Raw genomic sequence first — 19,059 nt, forward strand, 5'->3', positions numbered from 1 at the left:
TTTCAAGGACAGCTCTGCCAGAGCTATGGCTGACCCAAGGCCATTCCAGCAGCTGCAAGTGGAGGAGTGGGGAATCAAACCCGGTTCTCTCAGATAAGAGTCCGCACACTTCACCACTATGGCTGCCCCAAGGCCATTCCAGCAGCTGCAAGGGGAGGAGTGGGGAATCGAACCCGGTTCTCCCAGATAAGAGTCCGCACACTTCACCACTATGGCTGCCCCAAGGCCATTCCAGCAGCTGCAAGGGGAGGAGTGGGGAATCGAACCCGGTTCTCCCAGGTAAGAGTCCGCACACTTCACCACTATGGCTGCCCCAAGGCCATTCCAGCAGCTGCAAGGGGAGGAGTGGGGAATCGAACCCGGTTCTCCCAGATAAGAGTCCGCACACTTCACCACTATGGCTGCCCCAAGGCCATTCCAGCAGCTGCAAGGGGAGGAGTGGGGAATCGAACCCGGTTCTCCCAGATAAGAGTCCGCACACTTCACCACTATGGCTGCCCCAAGGCCACCACTATGGCTGCCCCAAGGCCATTCCAGCAGCTGCAAGGGGAGGAGTGGGGAATCGAACCCGGTTCTCCCAGATAAGAGTCCGCTCACTTCACCACTACACCAAGCTGGCTCTCGGTGTTCAGTACGGTGTTCAGTTTTGGGCACCACAGTTCAAAAAGGATACAGGGCATCCACAACACAATTCCGGCATTACTTGGCCTGAACATTTCCCTGGCCAAATGCCAGGAGAACACAAGAACCCACTTTCCTACGCGAGTGGAGAGACAAGCTCAACCGCCATGAAAGGTCTTCTCATCCAGAACAACAGAACTGTCTAGGAACGAACTATCTTATCCCTCGATGTGGAGATCTTCTGCAGAGGCCTTGCTTCATCTTCCCAAGCTATTGTAGGTAGGGCAGGTAAACAAAAGGGACGGGGCCTTTTTCGTGGCAGCACCCTTCCTTGCAAATATAACAGAACTGACTTATACCAAGTCAAACCACTGGTCCATCTTGCTCAGTACCGTGTACTTTGACTGGCTGTGGCTCACTCAAAGTTTGGCACAGAGCCAGTGGTTAAGTGCGCAGACTCTTATCTGGGAGAACCGAGTTTGATTCCCCACTCCTCCCCTTGCAGCTGCTGGAATGGCCTTGGGGCAGCCATAGTGGTGAAGTGAGCAGACTCTTATCTGGGAGAACCAGGTTTGATTCCCCACTCCTCCACATGCAGCTGCTGGAATGGCCTCGGGTCAGCCATAGCTCTGGCAGAGGTTGTCCTTGAAAGGGCAGCTGCTGTGAGAGCCCTCTCAGCCCCACCCACCTCACAGGGAGTCTGTTGTGGGGGAGGAAGATAAAGGAGATTGTGAGCCACTCTGAGACTCTTCAGAGTGGAGGGTGGGATATAAATCCAATATCTTCATCTACCTCACAGGGTGTCTGTTGTGGGGGGGGGGAGGTAAAGGAGATTGTGAGCCGCTCTGAGACTCTTCGGAGTGGAGGGCGGGATATAAATCCAATATCTTCATCTACCTCACAGGGTGTCTGTTGTGGGGGGGGGGGGGAGGTAAAGGAGATTGTGAGCCGCTCTGAGACTCTTCAGAGTGGAGGGCGGGATATAAATCCAATATCTTCATCTACCTCACAGGGTGTCTGTTGTGGGGGAGGAAGGGAAAGGAGATTGTGAGCCGCTCTGAGACTCTTCAGAGTGGAGGGCGGGATATAAATCCAATATCTTCATCTACCTCACAGGGTGTCTGTTGTGGGGGGGGAGGAAGATAAAGGAGATTGTGAGCCGCTCTGAGACTCTTCAGAGTGGAGGGCGGGATATAAATCCAATATCTTCATCTACCTCACAGGGTGTCTGTTGTGGGGGGGGAGGAAGATAAAGGAGATTGTGAGCCGCTCTGAGACTCTTCGGAGTGGAGGACAGGATATAAATCCAATATCTCCCTCTACCTCACAGGGTGTCTGTTGTGGGGGAGGAAGGTAAAGGCGATTGTGAGCCGCTCTGAGACTCTTCGGAGTGCAGGGCAGGATATAAATCCAATATCTTCTTCTTCTTCAAAGAACTGAAAGAAAAGATCTTTTCCCCTCTACCTTGCTAGCAGATAGCCTTAACCGGAGAGGCCAGGGACTGATCTTGTAATCTTTTGCATCCTTCTTTAGTGTTTAGGGGCCAAATGGCAGCATGCATGTTTTTTAAAAAATAAAATACCGTAAGCTATGAGAAGCCCCCTTCTCCCCCACCTGCAAGGTGAAAACTGCTGTTGTGAAAAATCAGAAATCAGACTGCTAAATGCATGCCCACCGTTGTTACAGGGGAAACAAAACCTGTTCATTTGAAGGGGACGGCCGCTGCAGGATAGCCAATTCAAAACAGATAAAAACTGCTTATGTTCCAGGTGGTCCTGTCTCCAACAGCAAAATTCTAAAATACTACATGCAAATTGAACAAAATAGGAGTCAAATTTCACCTTTAAGACCAACAAAGTTAAATAAGAACATAAGAGAAGCCATGTTGGATCAGGCCAATGGCCCATCCAGTCCAACACTCTGTGTCACACAGTGGCCAATATATATGTGTGTGTATACATATATATATACACACACACACACTCACATATACATACATACATACACACACACACACAATATATATATATATACTGTGGCTAATAGCTAATAGTTTTATTCAGAATGTCAGTTTTCGTGTGCTCTAAGCACACTGCATCAGATGAGAAAGCTGACATTCTGAATAAAACTTTGTTGCTCTTAAAGGTACCGCTTGACTCTTACTTTGTTCTGCTGCTTCAGACCAACATGCTGCCCTCTTGGCTCTATCTACATGCAAGTTGGTGGTGTGTGTGTGTGTGTGTGTGAGAGAGAGAGAGAGAGAGAGAGAATTAGCAAGAAGTCAGCTAACTGTCGTCTGAAGCATGCCTGAGACTTCAATATAAATTACAGAGCCGTTCTCTGCAGGGGGTCTTCTCACCCCCTCCTCTTTGTAATATGCCTCCTTCATGATAAAAAAGAGAGAGAGAGACCAAACCTAGGAATTCTCTCCAGGTTCTCTTTGAACACAGAGTGAGGCAACTGGAGCCAAGTGATTCTTTAGAAGTATATGGGGTTTTTTTTTTGGGGGGGGGGGGGGATGCTATTCCCAGACAGCTGGAGTCAGTGGGCTACCAACGCAAAGTCCCTCGTAAAACATTCATCAGGATAATTTAGCACCGTCAGCCAGAGAAGAGATGCCGGCAGTTCAACACCCCTCTTTGCCCTAATGGGGCTATAATGGCCCTATGGCTGTTTGGCCAAGTCCTTTGGGGGGTCAAACTGGGGGGGGGGGAGGGATTTCAAGAGGCGCAGAAGAAACCCTTGACATTGTCCCCCCCTCCTCCAATTTTGTTTCCTTCTGGTAGTCTAGGCGGTAGGCTGATATAGTGACATGGACGCACAAAATCAATGCATGCATGCTTTACTGAATGCAAGATGACAGGTCCCTGCCTGGAGAAGCTTACAGTTACAAATGCAACCCATTTATTTATTTGTACCCCACCTTTTACCGTACCGGGAACCCAAAATATCATTCTCCCCTCCTTCATTTTATCCACACAACAATCCAGTAGAGTAGATTCAGGCAGGCTGGCGTGTCAGTCTGGAGCAACAGAACAAAACTTTGAGCCCAGTGGTGCCTTTAAGACCAACAAAGTTTAATTCTGGGTATAAGCTCTCGTGCGCATGCACACAAAAGCTTATACTCCGAATTAAACTTTGTTGGATGCACTTTGTTGCACGCACACAAAAGCTTATACTCCGAATTAAACTTTGTTGGTCTTAAAGGAGCCACTGGACTCAAACTTTCTTCCAGTATTGCAGGTTAGACTGAGAAAGTATGACTGGCCCAAAGTCATCCAGCAAGCTTCCACGGCACGAGTAGAAATTCACAGTCTTCCATTCACAAATTCTTCCAGATTCACAATTCAGAAATTCACAAAGTCTTCCAGATACTAGACGACACTCTTAACCACTACACACACTGTCTCTCTGGTCCTTTTCTGCTTCTATTTGGTTTTGCAGGCTGCTATTGTTTCCCCATCATTTATAAATAACGGCAGTATTTTTAATCAAACTTCATTCCAGGGTGGGGTGAGGAAGGCTGCCATGTAGTCCTGTGCAGGGAAGAACCTGTGCCGGAAACTGGAATTTTCTAGTCAACCACAGGGCAGTCATGACATTAAGTCATTTCTCTCCTGAAAATCTAAAAACATCTCTTTTTTGTTGGTATTTTTGTATCTTATGTCCTTGCGCTTGTGTGTGTACACGAGGAAGTCATGGCAGCCTCTGGTGACTGACCCCTACTGGGGAAAGGGAGGATATTCAGAGAGTTGGCTGAATACAGCCTGCCCCTGCCTCCCAGCTCAGGTATTCCAAGGAGGTCTCCCCATCCAATGACTAAACGGAATCGACCCTGCTTAGCTTCCAAGATCTGACGAGATCGGGCTTGCCAGGTCAGAGCTCTGAAACCTAAAATTAGATGCTTTGAAGGTAACAAGGAGAGGGAGAAAGAGACGGAGGTGGGGATGGAAAGGGAAGAATTGGTGTTGCTTCTAGGAGGAATAATGCTTCAACTTTCTCTCCACCACCAATTTCCCCCTGCAAATAGTACTCCAGGTTTGCTTTAAACTGATTATCCAGACAACAGAGTGAGGCCTTCATTCAGCACCAGCAGCTACATCAGAAACCCAAAATGTGCCAGGAGGCAACGACGAAAAATGCAAATTGTGCCCCGCACTTGGCAAGCACTTATGCACACAATTAACAAACGTTTTCAGTGCTGTTTTCATGAACACATCTGATGCCAAGTACCCCCCCCAAGAACAGCTGCTAAAGCTTCCCCAAACATCTGGATTCAGCCACCTGGGACACAACAAACAAGGATGTTTTTGGATTGCGTTCTGAACCATGAGGACTGGGAACATTCACGGAATTGCTAGGACTTCTGAAGTGATAATGGAATAGGCTGGAAATACCAGGAACAGGACACATCTTCCCACAGGAGACTTTTTTGAGGAAGGGGTGTTGTGGAGAGGTCTCGGAAGCTATTATCTGAAAAATATGCAGGCTACGTGTGTTGAAATCTCAGGTCAAACGGTGACTGAGGAGTATGGGCTACAGATATTTCAAGTAAAATAAATTTCAAGCAGTTGATAGGCACGACTTAAGAAAACCAGAACAGCCCTATAGCACCAGGGCAAAGAATATTCCATTTAGACCTGTAGCAATCAGATGCTACTGAGAAGCACGCAAGGATGGCATGAAAGCAACAGCTCTCTGGATGTTTGTTCCCATTGGTACACTGCCTTTGGACCAGGCGGCTCCGTTTAGCTTGATTAATAGCGACCAACAGAAGTTACTTGATGAATTTATCCAGTCCTCCTTTAAGAACATCAAAAGAGCCCTGCTGGGTCAGACCAGTGGCCCATCTAGTCCAGCTTCCCGTCTCACACAGTGGCCAACCAGTTCCTCTGGAGGGCCAACAACAGGGCAGAGAGGTTGAGGCCTTCAGAAGAACGTAAGAGCCCTGCTGATTGAGACCAGTAGTCCCTCTAGTCCAGCATCCAGTCTCACTCAGTGGCCAACCAGTTCCTCTGGAGGGCCAACAACAGGGCAGAGAGGTTGAGGCCTTCAGAAGAACGTAAGAAGAGCCCTGCTGGATGAGACCAGTAGTCCCTCTAGTCCAGCATCCCGTCTCACACAGTGGCCAACCAGTTCCTCTGGAGGGCCAACAACAGGGCAGAGAGGTTGAGGCCTTCAGAAGAACGTAAGAAGAGCCCTGCTGGATGAGACCAGTAGTCCATCTAGTCCAGCATCCCGTCTCACACAGTGGCCAACCAGTTCCTCTGGAGGGCCAACAACAGGGCAGAGAGGTTGAGGCCTTCAGAAGAACGTAAGAAGAGCCCTGCTGGATGAGACCAGTAATCCCTCTAGTCCAGTATCCTGTCTCACAGTTCTTCTGGAGGCCCAACAACAAGTCAGAGGGACCAAAGCCTTCTCCAGATGTTGTCTCCTGCCTCTGGGATCCAGAGGCTTAGTGTCCTTCAAATGTGGAGGTTCCTAGCCATTAATAGACACCCTTTAAAGCTACCTAAGCCAGTAGCTGTTATTGCACCTTGTGACAGTAAGTTTCATATGTTCATCACGCACTGTAATTGTAAAAAGTATTTGTAAACCATTGTAAAAAAGAAAAAAGAAAAAGAAAGGGGTATCTTTGGAATCTGCTGCCCATTCATTCTTCTAAGGCCCCCAAATTCTACTCTTATGAGAGAGAGGGCAAGGACCTCTAAGCTGAGTTAGCGTGAGCCAGCTCACAGATTTTTAGCCTCTAGCTCACACATTTTTGTCTTAGCTCAGGAAAGATGACCCCAGAGCACCCTAATGTATGCAGTGGCTCACAACTTTCATAGCAGTAGCTCACAAAGTAGAATGTTTGCTTACAAGACTTTGAAGCTTAGAGGGAACATTGGCAAGGACTCTCTCTCTCTGTCTCTCTCTCTCTCACACAATTTTATAAGCCTCCCTCTACCCACTCCATGGCTCACTCCACTTTCTGCTTTAGCTGGCAAACCTCCCCCCGCCAAGACCCTCCCCCCAAAAAAACAGTTTCAGCTTTTATCCTAAGGAAGTTGCTCGAAACCTCCATAGCTTCAGCTTGACCTCTTTTGTAGCTCTGCATCCTTTTTAGCCTTCCAAAGTGACCGGCAAATTTAAAAGCATACAGAATAAGAGAAATAATGGCTCGATTGGCGGCATTAATAAAGAAGCAACCATCTGAAGTCTCTTAGAGCAAAATTTTAATGCGTCCTGGATGAGAAGAAAATAGTTGATGCTACCAGTGTTGCCTCTAAGCTGAGTTAGCGTGAGCTAGCTCACAGTTCTGGCTCACATATTTTTGTCTCAGCTCAGGAAAAATGGCTCCAGAGCAAACTAATTCACGCAGCAGCTCAAAGCTTGAATGCCAGGAGCTCACAGAGTAGAATATTTGCTCACAAGACTCCACAGCCCAGAGGCAGTATTGGTTGTTACCAGGGGTATTTTTTTTGAGCAGGAACGCACAGGAACACAGCTCTGGCTGGCTTGGTGTCAGGGTGTGTGGCCTAATATACAAATGAGTTGTGCCTGTGCAAACAATGGTGCCGTCAGGGGGTGTGGCCTAATATGCAAATAAGTTCCTGCTGGGCCTTCTTCTACAAAAAAAAGCGCCCTGGTTATTACCCATTTAAAATCAGAGAAAATCGTGGGGAAGGGGGGTGTCCCCCTGTTATAATCAGATGAAACAATACTAAACCAAGGTCTTTGCCTGAATAGCATGTCCAACTTTGGGGGGGAGGGAGGGAAGAAGAAGAAGAAGAAGAATTGCAGATTTATACCCTGCCCTTCTCTCTGAATCAGAGACTCAGAGCGGCTTACAATCTCCCATATCTTCTCCCCCAACAGACACCCTGTGAGGTGGGTGGGGCTGAGAGGGCTCTCACAGCAGCTGCCCTCTCAAGGACAACCTCTGCCAGAGCTATGGCTGACCCAAGGCCATTCCAGCAGCTGCAAGTGGAGGAATGTGGAATCATACCCGGTTCTCCCAGATAAGAGTCTGCACACTTAATCACTACACCAAACTGACTCTCTGGAGGGGGCAGTAAAGAGAGAGAAATGAACATAGAAGCCTATTCAGAATTCTGTAAGTGCTTGAAGGATTATGGAGAGGCTCAAAGCAAACAAAAGCTGGGGGGAGGGCACCCGCAAAGGGGGGGGGGGCGCCGCATCACTAAGCATCTGGACTCAAGGAGAGGTCAATCCCACACCATGAATGACAAACGTAGTTGTAAAGCACATCTCGGAGAGGTGCTGACGCTGGCCAAGCCGGCAAGGGCACGCTTCCCATCGCCGAACGGCCAGGCAAATTTTAATGGGCCAAAACCGACAGCAGGGAAATGAGAGGCCAAAATTAAAAATAATAACAATAATAATAATAATGGATGACGGCCTCCTCTTTCGACTCAGCCCATTTGCCACCGATGCGGACAAAAGGCGCTGCCCCTCGTGCAGAGAGAGAGCGTATGGAACGCGAGGAGGTGACTCCAAGGGGACTGGCTGCCACGCCATGAATTAAAGCCACCTTCTGGGTCTCTCCTCTTTTTCGATGCTTTCCTACACGGTTGTGATTAAGTTACTGGTTCTCATGGTCACGGATAGAAAGCTGGAAAATGTGATTTCTATGAAAAACCTAAAAGGAAAGGAGTGCCAATGGGAAACTGTATTGCATTTTTACCCCACTTTTCACTGCTGTGCCATGAAGCTCACGACAGCTACCCGTGATGAATGTATGCAGGCCTGCAGAATTAGATTTCCCCCATTAAACAAGGATTCCAAGATGACAAAACCCCAGTTTAGAACCTCAGGGGGGGGTGGGTTGTGGGGGTAGGGAACCTACTCTGATTCAACTGTGTGCCTGTGCTTGTTTGCCATGGGTAAGGGGAACAGGTTTCTGACAGGGATTCTCTATGCAAGGGAGAGGTAGAGGTAGAGGTCACCGGCATGAAACATACCAACCGGATATACTGATCATCTTACCGGGGGCTCAAAGAATGAAGAAGAAGAGATTGAATTTATATCCCACCCTCCACTCCGAAGAGTCTCAGGGCGGCTCACAATCTCCTTTCCCTTCCTCCCCCCACAACAGTCACCCTGTGAGGTGTGTGGGGCTGGAGAGGGCTCTCACAGCAGCTGCCCTTTCAAGGACAACCTCTGCCAGAGCTATGGCTGACCCAAGGCCGTTCCAGCAGCTGCAAGTGGAGGAGTGGGGAATCAAATCTGGTTCTCACAGATAAGAGTCCGCACACTTCACCGCTATGGCTGACCCAAGGCTATTCCAGCAGGTGCAAGTGGAGGAGTGGGGAATCAAATCTGGTTCTCACAGATAAGAGTCCGCTCACTTAACCACTATGGCTGACCCAAGACCATGCCAGCAGCTGCATGTAGAGGAGTGGGGAATTAAACCCGCTTCTCCCAGATAAGAGTCTGCACACTTAACCACCACACCAAACTGGAATGCAAGTTAGGTCATGCTCTCTCTCAGGGTCTGAATGGGGAGGGGCCAGGCATGTACTTCCTTGGGGAAGCCTGGGACAAAAGCCTGCTGAATGGGCAAACTGAGTTTGGAACAAAAGAAGAAGACCAAGATATTGGATTTACACCCCGCCCTTCACTCTGGATCTCAGTCTCAGAGCAGCCTACAATCTCCTTTACCCTCCTCCCCCACAACAGACACCCTTTGAGGTGGGTGGGGCTGAGAGAGCTCTCCCAGAAGTTGCTCTTTGAAGGACAGCTCTGCAAGAGCTATGGCTGACCCGAGGCCATTCCAGCAGCAGCAAGCGGAGGAGTGGGGAATCAAACCCGGTTCTCCCAGATAAGAGTCTGTGCACTTAACCACCACTCCACCCTACCCTCTTGTTCAGTCACCCCAGTAAAAAACACCTAGAGGGACAGCGTGGTAGATGAGGAGCAAAAGACTGATTTATGAAAGTCTCAGGAGATAAGTGGTGGGAAGCAGTAACGACACTTAAGCACTAGTGAAGAGGCCAAGAGACGGTAAGCAAAAAGAAAGTCATCCAGACGGTGAGCGAAAAAGACCCCTTTCCAAAGTTGACACCCCAGCACCCCCAGAATGAAGATTTGCCTTCATGAGATCAGACTACATTTCAGGGATTCTGGCTCTGCTTTGTGGTTCTTCTCCCCCTGCTTCTCTCTCCCAATGAATTATTTTTATTTTATATGTATGGCTATATATAGATATATAGCTGCTATGCGTTTCCCTTTCCTCTGAGCAATTATGCAGCAGTATATAAAGAGCAGGGGGAGAAAGATGTTAATTAAACAGAAGGTAATTTCTGTCAGCCTGCAGGGTGGGGGGAGAGGAGAAAAGAGCAGACCTGGTACAGGGCTCCGTGGAAACAGCGCTGCAAAAGCACAGGTATTAGCATCAGCAAAAATTTTAAAAAATTAGAAATTAGAAAATAATAAATTACGGCTCAAACTAAGGTCAGAAGGCACATGGCGATCTGCTAAAACTACCAGAAGGTGGCAAAAAACAACACCTGGGGAAGGAGACCAGGTTGGGAAACCTATGCAAACTTGCTTGAGCTATCTGGCAACAAGACGGGGCTAAGAACGGAACGTGCACACGCGGTCTAGGTCCTTGCATGCTGTCTCAAGCGACCAAGACTTGGGGCTGTGGGTAGGGCTATGCAGATGAAGGGGTGGGGTTATGAAAATCGCAGTCCATCAGTGTCCCTGGAGGCAGCAAACCGATTCCATCATCAACTCCGCCTGCCCCTTGCCTTTCTCTCAAATAATGGAATTGTCACTGTTTAAACAGAATTATCCAAGAGGGCTTTCCTAAGCAGGGAATAGGGCAGCACCGCACAAAAAGTGTCACAAAGTTACTTGGTTAAATTATTGGGCTCTGTGGTCTGCACTACTGAGTATAGTTTGCAGTGAGTCGGTTCCTGTTCTGTAATTATGCACCATCTAACGCAGGGGTGGCTAAATTGCGGCTCTGGAGCCATATGTGGCTCTTTCACAAATATTGTGTGGCTCTTGAAGCCCTCACCTTCCCATTGGCCAGCTTGGAGAAGGTATTTGCCTCTTTAAATCACTTCTCCAAGTCAAGCCAGCTGGTGGCTTGGAGAATGCATTTGAGGTTAAAGTTGCTTTCTTTCCACCCCTCCTTCCCTCCTCCAAATCTATTTTCCTTCCTTCCTTCCTTCCTTCCTTCCTTCCTTCCTTCCTTCCTTCCTTCCTTCCTTCCTTCCTTCCTTCCTTCCCTAAAACATTGGACATTTATATCTTCCCCCTCCCACATCTGTCATTCATATCTTGCAGCTCTCAAAAATCTGACATGTATTCTATGTGGCTCTTATGTCAAGCACCCTTGATCTAATGTATCATGTTAACACTTACGCTTTGCTTCAGTTCTGTGTTTTAGATTTCCGGTTGGTTCTACAACCCAAATCCTATTTCACTGTTCGACGAATGACCTATCTTGTTGATTGCCTTTACACTATAATCCACTTTGAGCCCAAGTGCAGTAAAAACAACGAAAATAGGTAAGAAAGTAAAAATAAAGTAGGAAAGTAAAAAACTCAAAAGTAGGAAAAGCAGTGTCTACACATCCTGGGGTGAAGAGGGTCCTATTTATGCCGCCTGATTCTCAACTAGGAGCTAAGAAACCCCTGGACTTGCTTTACATTGAACACTAGAGCAAATCCAGATTAAGCAGAACCCCCCCCCCCACCATCACCCAAACGCCATTCCAGCAGCCTTTACCCAACATGGTCGTCGACACTCTTGGAATGAGAAATCTTTGACCAAGGGCAGGTGAGCCCTCCATGGGAGTACTGGGAACCTTGGGATGACTCATGTCTCACTCCTGAAAAGGTAAGGAGGAGATCAGCCGAAGGTCAAAGTTCAGAGGTTACCCACAGGGCATTTGCACCGGGATGTTGGAGCCCTTCATGCCCAGCCCTTAGTACTGCAAAGGAAGGCACAAGCTAAAGCAATTCAGCGGAATGACTTGCCAGCAAAAATACTCTGATGAAGTCAAACCGTTTGAGAGGAAGGTTACATTTTGAACTCCCCCTCTGCGGACTCACCAGTGCGTCACGGGACACCCCATTCTCAGTTCCAGGAGAAGACCCAGTCTGTAAAAAGAAAAAATGAGGTTAGAGTGCCACCCAATGGCTCCCACGAAGCAGACCCAGTTTACAGCTAAAAGATCTATGACTACATTGCCCCAATGTGACTACTGGGGCACCCTCCTCTCCCCTCCCGTGGTGGGCAACTTCCCCCTTGCAAATCTCGGTCTATTTAAAGACATTACATTATGTGCTGTCACCAATCAAAAAATACACCTGGGAAGCAGTATTCCCTCTAAGCTGATAGATCCAAGTGAGCAGCCACGTTGGTCTGCAGCAGTAGAAAAAGAAAGGTCCCCTGTGCAAGCACCGGTCGTTTCCGACTCTGGGGTGACGTTGCTTTCACGTTTTCACGGCAGACTTTTTACGGGGTGGTTTGCCATTGCCTTCCCCAGTCCTCTACGCTTTCCCCACAGCAAGCTGGGGACTCTTTTTACTGACCTTGGAAAGATGGCAGGCTGAGTCAACCTCGAGCCGGCTACCTGAACCAGCTTGCGCTGGTATCGAACTCAGGTCGTGAGCAGAGAGTTCAGATCACAGTACTGCTGCTTTACCACTCTGCGCCACGGGGCCTCTAGCTGCCCCGTGTGGAACAAAGTAGGAATCAAGTGGCACCTTTAAGACCAACAAAGTTTTATCCAGAATGTAAGCTTTCGTGTGTGCATGCACACTTCTTCAGACGAGGAATCGGGTACAGTGAGTAGAGTTACATATAAGAAGATAGAAGAAGATATTGGATTTATATCCCGCCCTCCACTCCGAAGAGTCTCAGAGTGGCTCACAATCTCCTTTATCTTCCTCCCCCACAACAGACACCCTGTGAGGCGGGTGGGGCTGGAGAGGACTCTCACAGCAGCTGCCCTTTCAAGGACAACCTCTGCCAGAACTATGGCTGACCCAAGGCCATGCTAGCAGGTGCAAGTGGAGGAGTGGGGAATCAAACCCGGTTCTCCCAGATAAGAGTCCGCACACTTAACCACTTAACCACTACACCAAACTGGCTCTCCAGCTGGTAGGCAGTGGTTTAGAATGCAAAAATCCCTCTGAGTTAGTGTGTCTGACAGTTTGTTTAGCCTCCAGTTCACACATTTTTGTCTCAGCTCAGGAAGGATGGCCCCAGAGCACACTAATTTATAGAGCAGCTCACAACTTTAATGCCAGTAGCTCACAAAGTATAATTTTTGCTCTCAAGACTCCACAGCTTAGAGGGAGCATTGCTGGGAAGGTTTCCCAATTAGAAGGGGGGGGGGAGGAATACAATGAGTGCAATTTACAATAATAAAAGCAGCACATACAAAAAGCACAGAGTAGCATTGAAAAATCCCAGCACACGAGTGTAAGTAACGATTAAAATGGATTACAAAGGCGAGCAAAAAAACCCCATAAGTATATGCGCCTTCGAACGGAAGCGGAGGGGAGGACTGAAAGCACAATCAACCTTGAGAAGCTGTGCCCGCGCACACCCTACCTAACCTGCTGTAAATTTTGCTAAAACAAGCAATACCAGTAAAAACACATTTTGACACGCAGGTAATTTATGCCCCCGCTAAGAGGCTGTGCTAATAAACGATGGCAGAGGATAAATCAGCGTGTGTGAAGTTAGTGCAAAAACAGCATTCTGAACAGACCTGAACCTGACAAAAAAAGGCACCTGAAGCTTCCGACTCCTCTCTCCGCCAAGGATGGGAGCGGAACCTCTGCCGTAAAACAAGCAGAAGCTGAAACCCTCTAAAAACTTGACTCTGTGCCAGGCTGGTTTGGAGGGAGCTTTCGCATGCGCTGGTTTCCCCGGGATGTACCATGGACAGGATCCCCAATTAAGTGCTCTGTTTCTTTTGTGAAGAGCCCCGTGGCGCAGAGCGTTAAAGCTGCAGCACTGCAGTCCTAAGCTCTGCTCATGACCTCAGTTCCATCCCTGGCAGAAGCTGGGTTTTCAGGTAGCCGGCTCGAGGTTGACTCAGCCTTCCATCCTTCCGAGGTCGGTCAAAGGAGTACCCAGCTTGCTGGGAGGAAAGCGGAGATGACTGGGGAAGGCCATGGCAAACAGCCCCGTAAAAAAAGTCTGCCGTGAAAACATTGCGAAAGCAACGTCACCCCAGAGTCGGAAACGACTGGTGCTTGCGCAGGGGACCTTTCCTTTCCTTCTTTTGTGATGCTGCCCTAGCACAAGGGTGGCTGAACTGTGGCTCAGGAGTCACGTGTGGCTCTTTCACACACATTGTGTGGCTCTTGAAGCCCCAACTGCCCCATCGGATGGATTGGGGGAGGCATTTGCCTTTTTAAAATCACTTCTCCAAGCTAAACCAGCAGGAAACTTGGGGAATGCATTTAAAGTTAAAGTTGCTTTCTTTCTAACTCTCTCTCCCCTTCCCCATCTATTTGCTTTCCTCCCTCCCTCCCTCTCTTCTTTCATGTCTTATGGCTCTCAAACATCTGATGTTCATGCCTTGCAGCTCTCAGATGGGGCTGCCCTTGTGCCGAACTCGGAAGTTGCAGCTAGTGCAGAATACCGCGGCCCGGCTGTTATTGGGGCTCCCAAGATGGGAGCACATTCGGCCGGGGCTCCGGGTTCTGCACTGGCTGCCAATACTATACCGAGTCCGGTACAAGGTGCTGGTTATTACCTTTAAAGCCCTATATGGCCTAGGACCTGCCTACCTGAAGGACCGTCTCTCCCCCCATGTTCACCAGAGAGTACTGAGATCGGGAACCCAAAAATCTTCTCGTTATCCCCGGGCCAAAGGAAGCCCGCCTAAAATCTACTAGGGACAGGGCCTTCTCGTTATGAGGGCCCTACGGGACCTTGCGCAGTTCCGCAGGGCCTGTAAGACAACCCTCTTCCGGCTGGCTTATAACTAACCGGCACAGGAAACTAAGTGTAGCTCTTCTAAATTTAGGCTATCCCTAATGTTTTAATGTTTTAAATGTTTTAACTGTGTTAAATGCTTAAATTTAATATTTTTATGTTGGATTTTATGTTGTGAGCCACCCTGAGCCACTTGGTGGGAAGGGAGGAATATAAATCATAAATAAACTAAACTAAAACTAAACTCAGATATATGATATTTATTCTATGCGGCTCCTACATTAAGCACGTTTGGCCACCCCTGTCCTAGCAGGTCAAACCCCCCCCCCCAACACATTTCTGGGGTAGTTGTTTGCTGAGTAGTCGTGATATAGAGGTTTGTCCCCCGCCACCGACTGACAGGGCAGGCATAGTGTGCCAATCGCTGCCAATCTTCCACAATGAAAAGGGTAAAAAAAATTAATCTTGGGCAAATCAAGAAAACGTGTATCAGAATAAGCAATTCTCAAACTACTTATACACCAACAGGATCAGGAGGGGATGTTGGAAGTGGGCAGCTCCGTTAACTCAGCGTGGGGCAGCAGAGACAAAGGAAAGCCGCTCCTACATTAAGGATTACAAAGTTATGCATGGGATGGAGAAGGTAGAGAAAGAAGTCCTTTTCTCCCTTTCCCACAATACAAGAACTCGTGGGCATTCGATGAAATTGCTGAGCAGTTGGGTTAGAACGGATACAAGGAAGTCCTTCTTCACCCAAAGGGTGATTAACGTGTGGAATTCACTGCCACAGGAGGTGGTGGCGGCTACAAGCATAGCCAGCTTCAAGAGGGGGTTAGATAAAAATATGGAGCAGAGATCCATCAGTGGCTATTAGCCACACACACAGTGTGTGTGTGTGTGTATTTGGCCACTGTGTGACACAGAGTGTTGGACTGGATGGGCCATTGGCCTGATCCAACATGGCTTCTCTTACGTTCTTAAAGCTCCATGCTGGTGATTATTAGGAAAGAGTTTGAAAGCAGAACAGCTGATATTGCAGCGTCTTTGTGGCATGGCTAGAGAATGCTGCAGGGCTGGTAAAGGTGCCAGAAAGGGCAGCCAAAATGACCATGCAGTCTGGGGCATCTACTAAGGAGTTTGGAGATGGGGGCTTCCGCTGAAACAACAAAGGCAACACGGAAGGTGCGTGGAAGATGACAGAGGTTTATAAAATTATGCATAACACGGAGAACGCTGAGGTAGCGTTCTCCTTAGTTCATAAAACTAAATTTGGAGGAACCCAAGGCACTAGATTCACGGCAGACAAACAAAGCCTCTCGTTGGTCTCTAAGGGGCTACAGGGTTCAGATCTAGCTGCTCTACTGCAGAACAACACAGCTACCTCTGAAACTGAACTACTTCGCACAGAACCTTAACTTGTGCAACTCACTGCCACAGGGTGCAGTGATGGCCCTAGCACAGACAGGTTTAAAGGGGAACTAGACAAATCCATGGAGGAGAGGTCTATTAAGGCAGGGGTGTCAAACATGCGGCCTGGGGGCCAGATCAGGCTCCTGGAGGACTCCTATCAGGCCCGCAAGCAAGTCTGCTTCCTTCTCCCTCTCTCTTGCTTTTTTCTGTGTCACAGCTTGCTTTGCTAGCATTTCTCAATTGCACAGGAGCTACAGACCAAAGCCTCGATTTTTCTCATTGGCTGAGGCTCCTCTTTTGGGGAGGAAGTGAAGGGGGAGGAGGGAGAGCTTGCTTTGATACTGATCACAATATAGAGGATAGGTGTGGAATTGTTTTCTGTGGCCCCAGAAGGCAGGACCAGAACCAATGGGTTGAAATGAAATCAAAAGAGTTTCCGGCTCAACATGAGGAAGAACTTCCTGACCATTAAAACTGTTCCTCAGTGGAACAGGCTTCCTCAGGAGGTGGTGGGCTCTCCTTCCTTGGAAGTTTTTAAAACAGAGGCTAGATGGTCATCTGACAGCAATGAAGATCCTGTGAATTTAGGGAGAGGTATTTGTGAGTTTCCTGCATTGTGCAGGGGGCTGGACTAGAGGTCCCTGGAGGTCCCTTTCAGCTCTATGATTCTATGATTGCAAGAGTGCGAATACTTTAGGCATATTTTAAGGGGTTTTTTTTAAAAAAAATCTTTAATTGTGTTTGTCTGTGCCCTTTGTCTGTGCCCTACAGTGTGTGTAGTATAGCTGGGTGATCCTAAGATTATCTGGCAACCAGACGTTCTAGCTCCTTTAGCATTATACACCACTAGGTGGCGAGTTAGACTTGTTGTTAAGGCAAGAGACATACCTCCACTACCTAGCATTACATTCTATGACACACAAGGTCTCATTTATCTCAGATCCGGCCCTCATAACAAATGAGTTTCACACCCTTGGATTAACGGCTATTAGCCAGGATAACCATGTTCAGAAGCAGTAATGCTCTGAATATCAAAACTGGGAGGAGGCAGCAGGGGCAGGCTTCTTCTGGGTTCATCCAATTAGCCACTGTGGGCCACAGAATGCTGATGGATCCTTGATTGGATCTACCATGTGTCTTCTGATGGCCACAGGCCGTGTTTTTCTTCCGGTGGGGCTCGGAGACCCTGCAGCCCAGCCAGCAAGTTTATTGTTTAATTTCGTTTACTGATTCACCCAAGCTGATGCCACATGCGGACTTAAAAAAAAGAAAAGACAAAGACCTTTAGTTCCGGTATGCAATTAAGAGCACTAATTAGGGATCATTTGTGTCCCAAAAGAAGTGGCTCGGAAAATTTAAAACATTGTTATTTAATCCCAGCGACAGCAGAGCCTTCTAAGAAGGCAGATGAAGCTGGATAGAAAAATAGGTGGTTTCATCCCAGCAGGCACTAAATTAAATGGGGGGGGGGGAGAGTAGAGAGACACCCTTGGTGGGGTTCTGCAATCCACGGTGCAAACTGCTGCCTCCTCCCACATCTTTCAGATGCTCTGTGGAAAAGTAAGATGTTGGAGCATTAAAGGTTTTCCCAAGGAACCGCAGAAATGCTCCATAGGCAGGCCTGCCTTTCAATAGAATTCATGGGCACCCAATGTGATTATTGAGAAGGAGGCTTAGAACAGAAAAAAGGAAGTACATTTTCACCCAAAGAGTGATTAGCACATGGAATTCACTGCCACAGGAAGTGGTGGCAGCTACAAGCATGAACAGCTCCAAGAGGGGACTAGATAAACATATGGAGCAGAGGTCTGTCGGTGGCTATTAGCCTCAAGATATAGATGGAAAACTCTGTCTGGGACAGTGATGCTTTGTATTCTTGATGCTGGAGGGGCAACAGTAGGGCAGCTTCTGGAATTCTGGCCCCACTGGTGGACCTTCTGATAGCGCCTGCATTTTGGCCGCTGTGTGACACAGAGTGTAGGACTAGATGGGCCATTGGCCTGATCCAACACAGTTTCTCATATGAATTAATTATCGTATGCAGTGTGTGCAGTATAGCCGGGAGATCCTAAGATTATCTGGCAACCAAACGTTCTAGCTCCTTTAGCATTATACACCACTAGGTGGCGAGTTAGGCTTGTTGTTAAGGCAAGAGACATTTCAGAGGGGGTTTGCCATTGCCTGGCTCTGTGTCACGCCCCTGGTATGCCTCGGAAGTCGCCCATCCAAATACTAGCCGGGGCCGACCTGCTTAACTTCTCTTGAGATTGCTTCAGGGTGCTCTTTTCAAGCTCAGTTTGGACACCTGAAACTGACAGAAACTGAGTCAGATCAATGGTCCATCAAAGTCAGTACCGTCCACTCGAACTGGAAGTACCTCTCCAAGGTCCCAGGCAGAGAAAGATCTTTTGTCTCACCTACTGCATGGTCCTTTTAGCCAGATGTCCTGGATACTGAACCTGGGGCCTTCTGCATGCCAAACAGAGCCACATCCCTTCCAAATGTAAAACAGACCCTGGAAAATTTCCTGATGAGCCACTGCCCTGGAGGACTGCTAAAAGATATACATGAACACACACAAAGCCGCCCACTACTTGAATAAGACCATAGGTCCACGGAAGCCAATATTGTCTACTCAGACAGACAGCAGTTCTCGAGGGTCTCAGGCTGAGGCCTTCCACATTACCTTCCACCTGGGCCCTTTAACTGGAGATGCCGGGGATTGAACTTGGGAACCTCTGCATGACATATATTATAGCATTGGAAAAAGTGCAGAAAAGGGCAACCAGGATGATTAAAGGGTTGGAACACTTTAATCATAAGAGAGGAGAAGAACATAAGAGAAGCCATTCTGGATCAGGCCAATGGCCCATCCAGTCCAACACTCTGTGTCACATAAGAACATAAGAGAAGCCATTTTGGATCAGGCCAATGGCCCATCCAGTCCAACACTCTGGGTCACATAAGAACATAAGAGAAGCCATGTTGGATCAGGCCAATGGCCCATCCAGTCCAACACTCTGTGTCACAGAAGAACATAAGAGAAGCCATGTTGGATCAGGCCAATGGCCACTCCAGTCCAACACTCTGTGTCACATAAGAAACGCC

The 19,059-nt window shown here is 48.1% G+C and overlaps 1 long non-coding RNA gene across 1 annotated transcript in view; it reads right to left on the minus strand.

Annotated features, from left to right (window-relative positions):
* Positions 1–19,059, minus strand: part of LOC132586816 (uncharacterized) — a 113,543-nt gene that overhangs the window by 81,496 nt on the left and 12,988 nt on the right. The window contains exon 2 of the long non-coding RNA XR_009556389.1: positions 11,694–11,741. This is a non-coding gene — a long non-coding RNA (uncharacterized LOC132586816). The remainder of the gene's footprint in view (positions 1–11,693; positions 11,742–19,059) is intronic.

Source organism: Heteronotia binoei, chromosome 18 (genome assembly GCF_032191835.1).
Source record: "Heteronotia binoei isolate CCM8104 ecotype False Entrance Well chromosome 18, APGP_CSIRO_Hbin_v1, whole genome shotgun sequence".
Classification (NCBI taxonomy): Eukaryota; Metazoa; Chordata; class Lepidosauria; order Squamata; family Gekkonidae; genus Heteronotia; species Heteronotia binoei.